General features: G+C 47.6%; 1 long non-coding RNA gene across 1 annotated transcript; it reads left to right on the top strand.

The window, feature by feature from the left end:
* Positions 1–2,745: 2,745 nt before the first annotated feature.
* On the top strand, positions 2,746–10,176 carry LOC146893502 (uncharacterized). The gene is made up of 3 exons (XR_015003125.2): positions 2,746–4,106; positions 6,988–7,088; positions 7,445–10,176. It is a non-coding gene; the product is annotated as an uncharacterized LOC146893502 (long non-coding RNA).
* Positions 10,177–14,367: the final 4,191 nt, after the last annotated feature.

Genomic DNA, 14,367 nt, shown 5'->3' with positions numbered 1-14,367 from the left:
AAGTCTTACGTTCGTGTCACCTGCTATCTATTCCAAAAAGCAAATGTGTTTGCTCTTTCCGAATAGTCCTTGGTGCCCCGCAGTCCCCCGGCTCCTCAGCTGATGTCCTTCTCTCCTTTGCCGCCCCAGGTAGCAGTGAGACAGGGCCTGGGCTTGGGCTGGCTCAACTCTCCTCAGCTGCTTATTTGCTCGTCTGTGCTTTAGTCTTGCTCTCTAACGACGGATACACTGATAGAACCTTCCAGATAAGAAGAGAGGTAAATGGTTTCCTGCACAGGTCTGTATAAATGAGGGCTCAGCCATGACTCAGGAAATGTATGAAAGGGGTGGGATTTATGCAGTGCTGTCTGGAGGGTGTTCTCAGTAGCCCTAAACTCTGGTCTCCTTCTCAAAGCAGGACTTGGTGGCTGGACTCTAAGTCAGTAACCGTCCTTAATGTTTGCAGAACCATCCTTCAAGGAGCAAGGACACATAGTGCTTTCTTGTCTCTGGTTCAGGGAGATCTTGTCTTTCCTCAGGTTCCTGGATTGTGGGCCCTTGAAGGGAATGAGGACCACGCTGCTCCCTCCCACAGTCTGCAGGCTTCTGCTCTGAAAACAAAGGGATTTTCATTCTATTTTAGGCTTGAAAAGCCTTTGCAATCAAGTAACTTGACCTATGGTTCCAGAATGCATTGCTGTGCCTTAAACAATCTACCAAGGTACAGCCTTCCTTTCTGCTTAGCAAGTAGGGGAGGGGATGAGAGAGAGAGTTCCCTGAAGTGGCATTTGAGACCCCAAGTATTGACCTAATGCATTAAATACTCGATTCTCAAAAAGCCATGAGGGGAAGGAACAAGGGCACTTGTAGTGATGTGAACACTGAGGGTGGACATAGACCTCACCGCCCAAGATAAGAGGCTTCAAGCTTTTCTTAAGAAGGATATCATTAAAAAAAAAAAGAAGGATATCATTATTGACAATTCTACGGAACCTACATTCAGAACTTGCACATCAGGATGAAAACACACACACACACACACACACACACACACACACACACACACACAGAGAGAGAGAGAGAGAGACAGAGAGAGAGAGAGAGAGAGAGAGAGAGAGAGAACTATCATGTCTCCAAGTTATAACTCCATTATACCAGACCCTGGATATAAAATTCTTTATTCCTCAGAGACCTTGGTGTTTATTTTCCTTTAACTGCTGGACTGAGGCCACTCATTTATAGAGGGCGGTGTGCCCTGCACAGTCTGTAGATTCAAACGTGGAACAGAGATTGGAGTGTGGTTTGGTCCTGTCTGGGTACAGCCCATCATGACTAGCTCCTGGAGTCTATACACATCATTATCTCTTCCAGGTGAGGCTTGAGCAAGGAGATTACCATGACGTGTGCTTTGAAACAGAAGCTTCTTTCCTTCCAATCATGAGGAGAACATGCAGTCATGTATCTGATCATGTAGCATGTCAGAGAACAGGAAATAAGAGTCCACGTCTACAGGCCTCTCTCTGAGAATCTACTTCTCACGAGCTTTTAGGCGACAGGTCTGGAAGATGGGTGTACATCCATGCAGTCTTTTAGTGTGTGTACAAGGGTGCGGGCGTGTGCATACACCCACATGTGTCTGCATGGTGACCAGGGGTTGACAACAGGCATATCTCTCAATTTCTCTCTATCTTATTGTTGGAGATGGGGTCTCTCACCCAACATGAAGCTCGTTGATTTTGATAGACTGCCTGGCAGTGAGCCCCTGGGATCCTCTAGTGCTAGAGTTACAGGTACATATGTACATGGGTTCTCGGAGACTGAACTCAGGGCTTCATTTTTACGTAGCAAACATGGTACCAACTGAATCATTTCCCAGCCTCTTCCCCTTCAATTTTACAGACTCCAGTTTGGGAAGCTCAAATGCAATCACCTTCACTCAGTAATGCCTTTAGCCCATGGTCTGCTACCAGCCACAGGCATATTGGACCCTTGCCCCATGGCTGGTACAACCCCCTGTGCCATCATGAATGTTTGGGTTGATTAACTGTGGCTGGAAATCACCCAGCTGGAACAAGTCCCTGGGAAAGGAAGGGCAAAGGCCAAGGGCAGATGTAGTTTTCAGATTTGGCTCCCTCTTGCTCCCCTGGTCTGTGGTCTGTGATGTATCATCTCAATTTATGCCCCCATGAGCAGTGTACTTTGAGCCCTTGCTGTTCTGATCTGTGGGGTGCTATATCTATGGTGGGTTTTATTCCAGAGTCCTTGAAATATGTCCACCATTCTCATGATTTTAAGGCCACCTCCTCTGTCACCATTATGGAGAAGCTGCATCTCTACCTTTTTAGCGTTTGGTGTATTCAGGTGCCTGGCTCACTAGCTGGTAATGGAAACAACCAGGAAAAAAGGTTGTTTCTTTGACAACCTTTGACCTGATTTTTAGTTGCTGGCATCAAGATGCTGGGACTCACCAGCGCTGTGCAGACCTGGTGATTAACTGTCTGTCTACTATCAGGGCCGTGTCTGCAATATGGCGGAAGAAGTATGAGGAACAACGGGCAGCAGGCAGTGATGATAAATGCATGGAGAGATTTACGAGCTCTCACTCCTGCCTGAGCAGAGTAGAGAGCCTGTGAACAGAGTAGGTGAAAGGCATTTAATTTCAAATGCTCTGTCCTTGCCAGTGGGAGGGCATCGTCTGGGGGAAGTGCACTTTGTGCCGAGTGTTTGTTGACCCTGCACAGAGGACACGCCTTTCCCGCCATCCACTTCCTCCTGAGCCTCTCATTGCACCTGGAGACGGCTCTGTGATGAGTGTCCCACGAAAGGGTCTTAGTTCTCAGGAAGGCCATGCCATAGGCTCCAGGACACCACTCAGGAGATCCTCTGAGAGTCCAGCTCTAAAGATGGGCACAGGGGAAGGAGGCCCAGGCCGCCTGACTCCATCTGCTTGCCTCTTTCTCGGCTCTGTCTCGTCTCCACATTTCTCCTGGACAGCCAAAGCTGGCTGGAAATCTTCAGCTGTCTCCTGTCCTACGGGCCACATCCATCAGGGAGTCCCTGAGCAGTGCCTGTCAGACAGGGCTGGGTGGAGTCTCTTGATGAAGATAAGTGAATGTGGGCTTCGTGTGTGTGTGTGTGTGTGTGTGTGTGTGTGCACGGAGTATGAATGTGGGAGGGCATGGGCGTGTCTATTATGGTTGTGTGCTCAAACACTGCTGAGGATGACCTCTCCACTCTCTGGACTGGGTTGGAGCTGAGTCCTTCCTCTTTACACGGCAGAGCCAGCCAACTCTTGGTTCCAGTGGCCTGGGTGCATCCAGATTCTGACTCTATCTGTTTTAGCTATGCTGCTTATCACTGTGAGCAAATGCCTGAAAACAGGCAGCTTGAGGGAGGGAAGCTTTATTTTGCCTCGTGGTTTTGGAGGCTAGAGCCCATCATGGCAGCAGGCGGCTCCATGGCCGTGGGAGTTTGCAGCAGCCAGCAGCTGCTTACTCACATCTGAAGATCAGAAAGCAGAGCGAGGATGGGAAGTGGGGTGAGCTGCAGACTTCAGGCCTGCCCCCCGCCCCCCACAGTCTGCTTTCTCCATCGAGAACCTCTCTTCGTAATTGTTCCACAGACTTCCAAAAGCAGTGCCACCGTCTGGAGACTAAGTGTGTGAACACGTAAGAGGTGTGTGTGCATTTTGTATTTGAACAGCCTTTGGAGGTAACTGCCTGCAGTGCTGGAATAAAGATACCCAAGCCTTGCATAGGATGTGGTACCGCTTCCGAACCAGCAGCAAGGATGTGATACGCCTTCTGGATCAGGAGCAAGGATGTGTGATACTCCTTCTGGATCAGGAGCAAGGATGTGTGATACTCCTTCTGGATCATGAGCAAGGATGTGTGATACTCCTTCCGAACCAGGAGCAAGGATGTGATACTCCTTCTGGATCAGGAAGCAGGAGACCCCAAGTCAGCCCAGACTCAGAGAAAGACTGCCAGCCCAAGCAAGGTCAAAGGTCTGGATCTAAACCTAGCTGGAGCCCTGTGCATGCTGGGTTGCTTAACCACTACCCAGAGGCTTTCGTTTCCATGGTTAGAAACACAGCAGGGCCTCCTGGGGCCACAGCTGGAGTCAAGGTGTGAGTTGGGGAAGATGTCAGAAGGGTGGCATGGTGGGAACCCTTTGACAGACCCCCTATGGATGTCAGCTAAAGGTTTGGGCTGAATGAGGATACATCTTCCATCACAGGGACTTTGACAGGGGAGGATTCCTGGGGGGAGCTGTGTGGGTAGGAGCCACGTCCTTCACGGGACTCTGCAAACAGGGTTTCCACAGGTGATTTTCCCACCATCTGGGAGTTTAATCTAAAGATAGAGCCTGGTGTTAGATCCTGTCACGAGCATTGTGCCACTGTGCTGGCTTCTCCGGAAGTCACCTTGCATCTTAAGGACAGACTATCCCTTCAGGAATGTGGCTTGGTTAATTGAGTACCACTGTTGTTTTCTGGGAGAGAGGAAAAAAAAATGGTTTCAGGATGTGGTGTTATATTTAGTTTTTCAGCAAATTACCCCAAATTGTTTTCAAAGTTGTATTTTATTGTTGATAAATTGAAAATGTCATCTTGAATTATTTCCTTTTCGTAGGCCGCACTATCTTAATTAGCCAGGTAAATGAGGAGAGTGTTCTTTTAAATGGGCTTTTGTTACCAGGCTTGTCACAGTGGACAGCAGGGACCATCAGGGAGGGCAAGGCTGGCTCTGGGTGTTTCTCATCACCTCTGTATACTGATAGTGAGTACTGGCTGCTACACCTGTGGCTCCCAGATGGCAAAGCCAGGCTGGGAGTACAGCTGGGTATACCCAACTCAACAAGTGTCTCTCCGCTCAGCATTCGCTACTGCTGCTTCATTAAAAATAATTAAAAATGCATGTTGGCACTCACTTCTAACAGCAGTAGTCTGGAGGTTGAGGCAGGAGGACTGTAAGCTCATGACCAGTGTGGGCTACAGAACAAGTTCAAGGTCAGCTGGGCCTGTATAGCAAGACTGCGATGTAGCTCCGTGGTAGAGCACACATGTCACACGCACAGGTCCCTAAGTTTAGCCCCTCACTGTTAAACAAATCAGGGATAAATGCTGACCTGGGTGTGGCTGTATGTTAGAAGGTCTAGGCTGAACTGTTCAGGAGGCAAAGGATGCTAGGTTCCCCATAAGAGTAGAATGTCGCATAATGTCACCTGGGAATCATCTCGCTCCAGCAACTGGAACTGTTTCAAGGCCCCAGGAGTCTCCAGGAGGGGTTTCTGCAGAGTTTGGGAGGGGACCGGAGATGACTAGGGAGTGAAGGATGCGAGGGAGGCAGATAGTGACTAGTGACTTCCACCACACACCAAGGGGCAGTGATAGCTGTCCATGTGACATTCCAGATGTTCCCCAATAGCTTCGTTAGCCTTTCTAGGGATGAAAGGGCTGGTCACCAGCTGTCAAACATTACCACCTCTGTCCAGGAATGCCCTGTTCATCCTCTCCATAGCAACGGCTTCCACATAGCTCTCTTTAGAAGTCAGGTTCCAGTTTAAGCGCCACCTGTAAAGTGCTCTGCTTCTAAACCAGGCCGACTCCCTAGAGCAACTGCAGCAGGTGGCCATGGGCCAGGGTTTGTACAACCACACAGACCCGTTGCTGTACAGCTCTGGAGGCTGGGCGCCCAGGTTAAGGTGTCAGCAGGACATCTGGGGCTTGGGGAAGCATCTGCTCCACGGCTCTTGCAGCTTCTGGCTACCGCTCACAACCCAAGGCTTATATTCCAACCTCTCTGGTCTGTCTCCATCTTCATATGGCCTTCTTGCTATTATGGCTCTGTGTCACAACTCCATTTTCTTCCTCTTAAAAAAAGTCCCACTTTGTTTTTCTTGTTTATAATTGTGTGTGTGTTTTGTGGGAGCATGTGACTGACAGAGGGTGGCTTCTAGGTGTCCATTCTCACCTTCAACCTGTTAAGGCATGCTTACGGCATACTCCAGGGTAGCTGGCTGGTACGTTACTGGATGATTCTTCTGCCTCTGCCTCCCATATTACATTAGCCATGCTGGATTACAGATGTGTACCGCAACATCTGGCTTTTGCATGTGGGTTATAGGGATCTCCTTCCAGGTCTGAGGTTTATATGGAAGGCAAGTGCTTTTACTCACAGAACCGTCCTGCCAGCCCTAATGTTTTCCTTTGATTTAAAAAGGCGCCAATTCACTGGGAAGAGAATCCGCCTTAAATCCAGGCTGATCTTTTGCGAGCTAACATGGTTAGATCAACAAAGCCCTTCTTTCTGAACACACTCAGACTCACAAATCTAGGAGCTAGACCCAGGCTGTAGCCTTTGAGGCCACTATCGACCCAGAGCTTCATTCCCTCATCTTCCCTTGAACTGTTGCTATTTGCAAAAAGGTTGAAGGGGTGGTAGCTTGTCTGAAAGGTGCCCAGTGTGGCATGTGCTGAGAGGGTGTCTCAGGGCCTGGCACCCTGCCTTCTCTGCCTCTACCACTCACTGCTGGGGCTGGATCTGGGTAACCCTGTCTTCTTCAGCATCAAAAATTCTTACAGGTAACTCCTTAACCCCTAAGACATAGGTTAGGGCTGGATCTGGCTTTGGGAGGAGGGCACTCTTGCCTTGTGGTCCTTTATCCCTCCTGCCTTTTCCCACAGTACCTTTCAGAAAAGGCTGTGGCTCAGGGTGTTTGCTACAACTCTCTCTAATTAGTTTTACCCTCAGGGATATATATTTTTTTCTAAGCCCAGAATAGAACAAATACTAAATGATTCTAGAGAGCTTAAATTTTTTTCCTTCACAAATGTGACATTAGAAAAAGTATGATCTTTAAACTAAAGCCTGAATTGTGAGGACAGCAGTCCCCCACCCTCCCCAGTTCCCCACCCCTGCTCCCTGAGTCTTCAGGGTCAGGAGTGGTGCATGGTCTTGGCATCGGAGCTGAGGAAGGCCTGATTCTGGGTCTTCTGTATGCCAGCGGTCATGCTGCACGTTCCCGCTAGGAGGCGCTCTAGACACGGTTTCAGCACACAGCACTTCCAGGGACCTGCTACCTCTCCCCTTGCTGCTGACACACAGGTAAGAGACTGAAAGATCGATGTAGCCCCCAGTTTACCCTCATCAACCAGTCACAAAGCAGTCAAGGGTGGCGTATTTTCCCTAAAATCCCCTCCTCTCTCGGATTCTCTGGAAGAATAACAAAAGCGCTTATCAACTAAGCCATTTCTTGGCCTGTCGCTGGTCTCCTTTTAACTCAGCTGAGACCCCAGCCCACAGAATGATGTCACTCAAATTCAGGGTCGATCTTCCCATTTAGATTAACCCAATCCAGAAAATCTCTTGCAGACATGTTCAGAGGTTAATTACCGTGGTAATTCCAAACCCCATCAAACTGACAAGCAAATTAACCAATACAGCATATGTTCTTTGCACAGCTTCTCGATACAAAGTAACACTTTGGTACGATCAGCCCAAAGCCCTGGACGCCATTTAAGATTGAGTGAGAACAAAGAAGTTTTGGACCCTGACAGAGACAGTAGAATCGCTTCAGCTTCTAGCCTGCAGTTGCACAAAGTACCTTAGAACTCGGTCACGTGCCTAAGTGCATCAAAGCAAGAACTTTGGAATAAAGGGGAAAACTTTACAACACTTTGCAAGGGAATGGAATGTCATCGTGAAAATATTTTGCAGCTAAAAGATTTACCTAACCTAAACATAATTTTTCTTTTGTAAAAGAATGTATTTCAAAATTTCTGATCTTTTTTATGATGACAAGAGGGTCTTGGAGTATGCTGCCTGGGATATATGTCTGCAAAAATCAATACATTTAATCCAAACCTTCAAAGTTAAGATGATATTTAGCCAACATGTGAGAAATATTTTTTTTGGAGGGGAACTGAGCTATGGAGAAAGCATTAAAACTCCCAAAGCCGATGTTTGGAATTGATATTCGATTTCGCTGTTGACATCTCTATGTGCCATCCTTGTATCTATGACTCTGAGGAAGCAGAATTTTCTAACGTAATTCAATTTTCCAAATGAAGACTTTGAGCACATTTGTGGAAATAGAAAATGACACCAAGCATTTTAGCCGACGAGGAAAACTGGATGATACCAGTCAAGCTTTATCCACTCCTGGAGGAAGTTGTCCTGTTAGGAGTCTGCATGGAGATGTGAGCAGGATCCATGCAGCCCAGGGCCTGGTTTTACATCCCCTGGAATATAGTACTCTGGCTTTTATGTTTAATGCCTGCAGGTTCTAGGTTCCGTTCAAGTTAATAGTCCTTGAGTGTTCAGACTGCGTGTGCACTGGGGCTGGGAACACACGTGGAGAGGGGCTGGGACGTCTCCTGAAGGGAATGAACAGAGCAGGCAAAACCCCACACAGTCTGTTTGCTGGCAGCTCTGTGGGGAAGAACTTGCACTGTTGGACTGGCATGGAGGTGACCTCTGATCCAGATAGGATGCTGAGTTGCGAGGAGAGAGTTACTGGCCAAGGGGGAAGGATGCACTTGCCATCCAAAGGCACCGCAGGTATCATTTGCTTAGGACTTCCTGTGCATATCCCTGAGACCCTCTGGGCCAGCCATGCTCAGAGCCACCACCTGGGAGGAGCAGGGCTCTGTGTGCCTGTAAACAGGCTACTGATTACAGAGCTCATATTCAATCTCATTTCCCTGGCACAGGCTGGCCTTGCCCGGGGCTGCTGTGTGCAGGTCATCACCGGCAGAGAAGCTTAGCCAGGTGTGCAGCCAGAGAGCGGAACCTGATCTCAGAAATGATGGTGCTCCCAAGACTGGAGCCCAGCGACCTGTCCTTCCCAAAGGTGCTCTTCAGCTGGTACCCTGATGGAAGAGGAAAACTGGCTAGACAAGGTGACAGACATGAGCCCATGGCTCAGCTTCAGGGACAGAGTTTTCCTGCCAAGGGACTTCCATGAGGGTGTCTGCTGCTCTCCACCAGCCTTGGGTCTACTCAGCTGTTCTGTGATGGTGGTTCAGGGCGGCTACCACATTCGGTGTGACCGCGTCCTCCTAAGAACCTGCGGCCTGGTGACTGCCACACTTTCAAATATTCCGTAACACTGATTTATTATTTTCTATCGTGCAATAACTGAATCAAACAAACTATACCTTGGATTAGCATTTTAATATAAAACAGAGGACTTCCCTGCAAAACAAATTTTATGTTCAGCAGAAAAAAATGAAAGTATATATATACACACACACATATATACATATATGTATATACACACATATAATGTATGTATATATAAATTATTCCTATGTATAATAACCATGCTGGGGAGATGGTTCAGTAGATAAAGTACTAGCATGAGGACCCGAGTTCAAATTCCCAGAACTCACACAAAGCTGGTCATGGTAGCTTGAATCTGTAATTCCAACACTCCTACGGCAGATAGGAGGCAGAGACAGAATCACTGTATGCAATCAATTTGGGTTGAATGCAGATTGTTCCCCATAATCTCAGGTTATTTGTTGTGCAGTCGATGGTGCTCTTTGGAGAGTTTTAGGTGGTGCAGGCTTGCTGGAGGAATTACATCACCGAAGGCAGGTTCTGAGATTAAAAGCCTTGCACCACTTCCAGTTCACTCTCTGTTTCCTGCTTATATTTGAAGACGTGAGCTCTCAGCTTCCCTCCCTGTCACCATGCCTGCCACTTGTTGGCTATGCCTCCCACCATGATGGACTCGTATCCGTCCAAAACTATAAGCCAAAATAAGCATTCTCTTCCTTAAGTTGACTTTGATGATGGGTTTTATTACAACATAAATGTAACTAAGGTACCCCAGACAGTCACTGGCCAGATAGCCTGGAATAGACAGGAATGGATAAGAGATCCCGTCTCAAGAAAGTAGAGATCAAAGACTGACATCTGTGGTTGCCCTTTGACCCTCCCCATGTACACTGTTGACACAATTATGTCCACATTCACACAAACAATATATGAACACACAAACATACTTTATCATATATCAAATACACAAGCAATTAAAGTCTTTTTTCTTTTTTGGGGGGAGGAGGTAAGACATAGTCTGGGTGGTTTCATACTGCTCCTAAGAGATCAGAGAGGGGACATGGGTGCTAGCAACCAGGCTCATGTGATGACAGGGTTGTTTTTATTAAATCAATGCCGTGGGCTTCCACCACTGAGCTATTGACACTCTACTTTCTTCTGAAGCCTGTAGATCTTTAAAGGAATTTTATGATTGACAGATTCACAGAAACTCTGGGAATAGGTGTTTTTGAGATGACGGAAATTGTATTGGATAATCTGGGTTTGGGAGAAACCACTTCACTTATAAACAGTGTAGGTGTTGGCTGATCAAAGGCCCCGTGTCCCATCTCTGCTTTAATTAATATTAATGAAGGTTGCTAGCCAACACATAACTTGGAGCACAGTGGAACGCGTGCTATTTAGACTAACTGAGGATTTAACAATCTGTGAAGTCAGTGGCCTGGGTAATAGCTGACAGAGGGAAAACAGCAAAGGCAGAGGAAGGAGTGGATGGGCTCGAAGCTGCTGCCTTGAATTGTTTGCTTCCTCAGTTCTCGGCAGTCTGGAGCCTCAGAGGACAGCCTGGTGTTGAGCACATACCAGGATCACCCTCCTCTCTCAGAGGACTTTGGATTTGCTCACTGTTTTCCTCTGCGGCTCTTTCTCTGTTTGACTCGTGAGGATGGAGCTGATGAGTCTGTGGTCCTCTGCTCATGTCTTCTCTTAGGCCGCAGCTAGCTGTACTGTGGCTCCCTCAGGAAGCCCTTCTCAGAAATGTCTGTCCTCCGAGGAGTAAGGTCTACAATTAAAACCCCAGCTTCTTAGCCCTTGTGCTAACCCTGAGCATGCCGAGGAAGGCCTCCTCTGGGCTGGTAGACCTAATTAGGTTTAATTAATGAATTCCAGGAATAGCTAAGTCCTGGAGAAGCGCATGGGCCCTAGGGAAGGAACGGGAACTTCCGTCTCCCAGATATGTCATTAATGCCTTTTATCACGTTGGCAGCACGATTGCATCTCTCCTGCTCTGTTTTCCTTTGATCCTTGAAATGAAGCTTTGATCCCGTTTCCCAGTTATCACTGAAGGAGTTCCTGGACCTTTACTGCCGGAAGGTAGATTCCTTCAAAGAGTCCTGATTTTTGTGGCAGGTTCCAAAACTGTGTGCTTGTTGCAAGAGCTCTGCCTCTGAGCAGCCTGGGCTCTGCCTCTGAGTGTTGCTTGGAGCTTGAGGCAGGAATGAAGGTGGTACTCACCGTGCCTCTCTTAGACACAGTGGTGGTGGTGGGGTGGCCATCAGCTCAACTCTGATGCTATCCCCTTGGTTAACTCAGTCCCTGGGTGGAGCACAGAGTCCAGTGACAAGGACATTTACTACAAACAGGACCCCAGGATCCCCACATTTCTGTGCTTTTGTCTGTTAATTTCAGGATTCTCAACCCCTCCCACTTTACAGGAGATTCCTGAGAACAAAGCTTCTTAAACTGGGTTGCAAGTCTGTGAAGGGTTGCTGAACTAAGTGTGCTTGTGTGTGTGTGTGTGGGGGGGCTATCTCTAAATATTTGTCAATGGTAAAAGGTTTCCAAACTTACAATAAGCAGAAAAAAACCCAAAAAACAAAAAAACAAACAAAACTAAAAACAAAGTGTCCCATGAAGTCAGGTTGATGGTTGCCTGCGCCACTGCACAGGCTGTTCTGCTGCACAGGCCGGTCCACTGCAAGGTTGTTCTACTGCATGGGTTGTCCTGCTGCATGGGCTGTCCTGCTGCATGGGCTGTTTGCCTGCATAGTGTGAACAGATGCTGCCTAAACCCTTCAGTGCAGACTGAAGACTATTGAGTGCTATGACTCTCCGTGTTTCACCATATTTTCCAAGTCTTCTGCTTGCACAATGGTTTGACCACAGAAAATAAGACTTACCTTTTCTTCCTTCCGCTCTTTTTCAACGTGTATCAGATAAATTTATCTTTGGTTTGTATTTCAGTAGACAAACAAGCACATCCATCTTATTAGTCTGCAAATTTGCCTTCACTTTTAATAAGAGGTGGAATTACATGTATGCCTTCTTTAAAAGAGGGTTTTTTTTAAACAGTTTCTTTATGATTTGTTATCAACATTTGGTTTGCACTTTATTGTATTACTGTACATCTGTTTTATGTATTTCTACATAGTGAGTCTCGTAGAAACTAGGGACACCAAGGGCTGTGAAAAGGCTTAAGGTGCCTGATCCTAGAATATCTCAACAGAGCATGGGACTTGGGGTGGTCTCTTCACTAGAGGGTGTAGATGGAGAGGTGTGTTGGGCAGTGTCTGGAAGGCTCTTTGGCTTTGGGGTGCCAGCCCTCTTAGGTTTCCCCATGTGTTCACTAACCAGGAAGCCCTCCTATCTCATGTCCCAGATGCATGGGTGTTTAGAAACACAGGCACAATTTCTCAAATCATGTGGTATGAGCGTCTCCAGCCCCTCCTTTCCCGGAGACCAGAGGCAGAAGCTTCCAGTCCTCTGACCCCTGCTAGAGTTTTGGAGACCAGTTCTCATCGTAAGGTACCCATTCCTCTCCTCCAGGAACCATCTCATTTTCATAGCAGATACCCCATCACTGGTGAAATGCCTAGGTCGTGTGAAGCTTTGGATTCTTGGCTAGAAAGTTGGCTGTACTGGAACTTGCAATTGAGATCAGCCTGGCTTTAAACTCACAGAGATCTGGCATGTTGAAAGGAGTCGAGGAGGGATGTCTGTCCACAGAGCACCTTCAATAAGAAAATGTCGCAGACGCCCCCTATGGATCATCTGGCCCTGGCCCTTGGCACATGTCCACCTTCTCAGAGCAGCCAGATCCCAGGAGAGGGTTCCACCCCAAAATGGGTCCCCTGCTGGTTATTTGCCACACCAAGCACTATTTAGTCTTCAGAGAATCTCTAGGCTTCTGTTCTTCAGAGGTAGAGACAGTAGGTACCTGACTTTAAAGCTCATACTGGTATAGCTTACACCCAGAACATTTAATCTGTATGTGTGAGGCTCTAGGTCCTATTCAATAAATATATAAAGACAGACAGGCAGACAGACAGACAGACAGACCGACAGACAGATGGAGCACAAACTTAAAAAAAGCACATCTTGTTCTCAGCCATCAAAGTGACTGGCCGGTTGGCCATGAAGGCACAGGAGGTCTCCAGGGTCCTGTTTAGCTGGTTCTCCAGAAGCCTCCCAACTGTCTCTTCTTTTGTTCCACAAGAGTGAAAATACAGCAATGGGCCAGCAAGATGGCTCAGCTGGTAGCACGCTTCCTGTGCAGACACAGAGACCTGAGTTTGATCCATGGGACCCTCGTAAAGGCGGAAGGAGAGAAGTCAATCAACAAAGTTATTCTCCAATCTTTACATATGGCATCCGTGCCTGTACACATTCTCTCTCTCTCTCTCTCTCTCTCTCTCTCTCTCTCTCTCTCTCTCTCACACACACACACACACACACACACACACACATATACACACACATACACACTCACACACACACAAATACAACAATAAAATTTAAATGTTAAAGAAAAACATTAATAAATACAACAGTAATTCAGTGGGAGTAGGTATTGCGTTACTAGACATCATTCTATTGCTCAGGTCCTGGCTGACTCATGTTTCCCCTTTCTCTAGTGCTGTGTGTTTCTCCCTGGCTGGGGGGAATTCTTCTTCAGACTGAGGTGACTTGCTGAAGGTGACATTCCAAGACATCTTTCTGCCCAACCCCCACCATAGTTTTGATCTTCTTGCCCAACCCTTTGCTAGGGTCCTCTTTTAGTACCTACCACGTCCTAAGCCAGCACTGCTTGGTGCTGCCCTCAGTGGGAACTGAATAGCTGCTAGGTTTGCTGAACTCAGACAGGGACCCAATCATCCCACCCGACTGCTCTCCCATGACCCCAAAGATGGAGAGAAGAGAGATGGAGCGATATAGGCCAAGCTTTGTGTTAGGGATGGGACCTGGGGCAGGTTGAGTGGGAGGCATGGGGTAATGTCCCCAGGTGAGCTGGGTAGGATACGATAGAAAGACTGGTGCCAGGTTTGGCCACTACTGGGGAGAGAGACATTCTGAGTGTGTTCAGTGGCTCACAGTGCCTCTAAGAAGCCTCTTTCCTCTTTCTCCTGTTTCCCTCTCTCTTCAAAGCCATCTTGCAACTTCAAAGCTATTATTCTTCACCCTGTGTGCTCCAATGCTGAAAACGCCAGAGTTGAGCTCCCATTTGCAGGAACTGGGAATCAGGGGGACACTCAAGATGAAAAGTCTGGTGACCATTCATGCTGGGTGTGGGCTGTGATCAGTACCTGTGCTTCCAGTGTGCCCT

The sequence above is a fragment of the Myodes glareolus genome, chromosome 7 (assembly GCF_982192425.1).
Source record: "Myodes glareolus chromosome 7, mMyoGla1.1, whole genome shotgun sequence".
In the NCBI taxonomy this organism is placed as follows: domain Eukaryota; kingdom Metazoa; phylum Chordata; class Mammalia; order Rodentia; family Cricetidae; genus Myodes; species Myodes glareolus.
Note: the sequence above shows the minus strand (reverse complement) of the source record. Positions and strands in the feature narration are given on the sequence as shown.